General features: G+C 39.5%; 1 pseudogene; it reads left to right on the plus strand.

Annotated features, from left to right (window-relative positions):
• The first annotated feature begins 412 nt into the window (after positions 1 to 412).
• On the plus strand, positions 413 to 2,213 carry LOC136120180 (cysteine protease ATG4C-like; annotated as a pseudogene).
• The last annotated feature ends 502 nt before the right edge of the window (positions 2,214 to 2,715 follow it).

Below are 2,715 nucleotides of genomic sequence, written 5' to 3' on the forward strand. Positions count from 1 at the left end.
TTTTCTCACTCTCTATATATGTCAAGATGTGCTAGGTTGTATTGCTGTATAGCAAATAACCCCCAACTCTCAGTGGCTTAACACAATGCAAGTTTATTTCTCCCTCTGACTACTGAGTCGGAGCTGGGGCTCTGCTCTACTTTGTCACACTGCCTCTAGGTCCCAGGCTGAGAGATAAGCCACTATCTCAGCATTCTTGGTCACCACAATGAAGGGAAAAGAGCTCTGAAGAGTTTCATCTTGGCGATTTCATGCTCAGCCCAGAAGCAACACGCATCACCTCTGCTAGAGCTGATAACTTGGCCCCAACACCCAACCACAGAAGGCCAGGAAGTATAGCCCTACCACGTGCCCAGAGGCAGAGGGCAGAACAATTAATAAGCAACATTAATGACTACCACACTGTCTTAGGATGGACTCCCCAGAAGCAGACTCTGAGATGAAGATTCATGTGAAGGCGACTAATCAGGAAGTGCCACTAGGAAGAAAGAGTAAGGGAGTGAGGAAGAGAGACATGGAACAGAAGGTAGTTAAGCAAGTGTTTGATATCAAACAAAGTCCCGACTATGGTGGCTGGGGAGCTCCAGGTGCCCATAGCTGCGGTGCTGAGGTTGGAGTGTCTGCATGTGTGCTGGCTGCTTTTGTAGCAGCTGCTGCTGGAGCTGGAACATTTCCCGAACAAAAGACTAAACTTACAGAAGAATGCAATCAAGTGATGGCTTTTTCTTCAGAATCTGAATAGGGAGGCCACAGGAACAGACGAAGTTGACAAGCTAGAAACTAAATTTATATCTGCTTGGAACAACGTGAAATATAGTTGGGAGTTGAAAACAAAGACATATTTTAGTAGAAATTCCCCTCTTTTATTGCTTGGAAAGTGTTACCATTTTAAATATGAAGTTGTTTAGACTACAGGCATACCTCAGACATATTGTGGGTTTGGTTCCAGACTACTGCAATAAAGCAAATATTTCAATAAAATGAAAATGAACTGTTACCTGCAAGATCAGGACGTACAATAGAAGATCATGGAATTGAGGGAAACGCAGAAGAATTTTGTAAAGGTTTCATTTCAAGAATATGGCTTACCCACAAGGAAGAATTTCCTCAAATAGAAGGCTCAGCTTTGACAACAGACTGTGCTTGGAGCTGTACATTAAGAACTGGCCAGATGCTATTGGCTCAAGGACTCATACTACACTTGCTTGGTAGAGCTTAGACCTGGCTGGCCTGATGCTTTGAACACTGAAAATTCAGACTCTGAATCATGGACTTCCAACACTGTAAAAAAAATTTACTGCATCTTTCGAAGCATCGCTTTCAGGGGAAAGAGAACTCAAAACCCCAACAATTTCTCTGAAGGAGACAATCGGGAGATATTCTGATGATCATGAAATGCAAAATGAAATTTATCACAGGAAAATCATCCCTTGGTTTGGAGATTCCCCCTTGGCTCTCTTTGGTTTACACCAACTAGTAGAATATGGAAAGAAGTCTGGGGGAAAAGCTGGAGATTGGTATGGACCAGCTGTGGTTGCTCACATTTTAAGAAAAGCAGTTGAAGGAGCAAGACACGCAGATTTACAAGGAATAACTATTTATGTTGTGCAACATTGTAGTTTACAGCTCTGATGTAACTGATAAACAGTGCGCTTCCATGGCCTCTGATACTACAGATGACAAAGCTGTTATTATTCTAGTTCCTGTTAGACTTGGTGGAGAAAGAAACAATGCCGACTATTTAGATTTTGTAAAGGGTATTTTAAGCCTTGAATACTGTGTGGGTATTATTGGTGGCAAACCTAAACAGTCACATTGCTTTGCTGGATTTCAAGATGACACTTTGATTTACATGAATCCTCATTACTGCCAATCTTTTGTAGATGTCAGCATAAAGGATTTCCCTCTTGAGACATTCCACTGCCCTTCTCCTAAAAAGATGTCATTTCGAAAAATGGATCTTAGCTGTACAATAGGATTTTACTGTCAAAATGTTCAAGACTTCAAACGAGCTTCTGAAGAAATCACTAAGATGCTGAAATTTTCTTCTAAGGAGAAATATCCCTTATTTAGTTTTGTAAATGGTCATTCCAGAGACTATGATTTTACATCTACTACAACCAATGAAGAAGACCTTTTCTCAGGTCTGGATGAGAAAGGATGAAAAGAAAAGATTAAAAAGATTTAGCACAGAAGAGTTTGTCTTGCTGTAAAGATTAGCACATTTGTGCTCGATGAGAAGAAATCCTTTGAAGGAGGAAAAAGGAAGAGAAACTATACTTGAAACTGGTTTATTTTCACAAATATCTTAATTTTATGTTTTTTTTAAAAAGAACATTTGAAAATGTACAAGTTTTAAAGCTATTTTTCTGAAAGAGAAATGATTTAGTAAACCTTGATTTCTAATAAATATCAAGTGATTCTGGCTGCATTCCTATTTCCCTAAGATCTGCTAGGGATAACTCTACCTTAACTGCAAGTCTTCCAGTCTTCAAATTCTTCCACCTGGGTCCACTATTCTCCTGAAGGTTTTGTGATATTGGGCCCCAAAATGGGATCACCAAATAGTTTCAAAAGCTTCAGTTTATACTAATGACCAAAAGACCAGAGAATGAATCTTCAGTGCTGCCTAAGCCTCCTGATATTAATGCAACCAAAGGATGCTTTTGGATGTATCTTGATATTTTAAATAGTAATTTTTAGCTGTGATATGAT

This window comes from Phocoena phocoena, chromosome 3 (assembly GCF_963924675.1).
Source record: "Phocoena phocoena chromosome 3, mPhoPho1.1, whole genome shotgun sequence".
NCBI classification, from domain to species: Eukaryota; Metazoa; Chordata; class Mammalia; order Artiodactyla; family Phocoenidae; genus Phocoena; species Phocoena phocoena.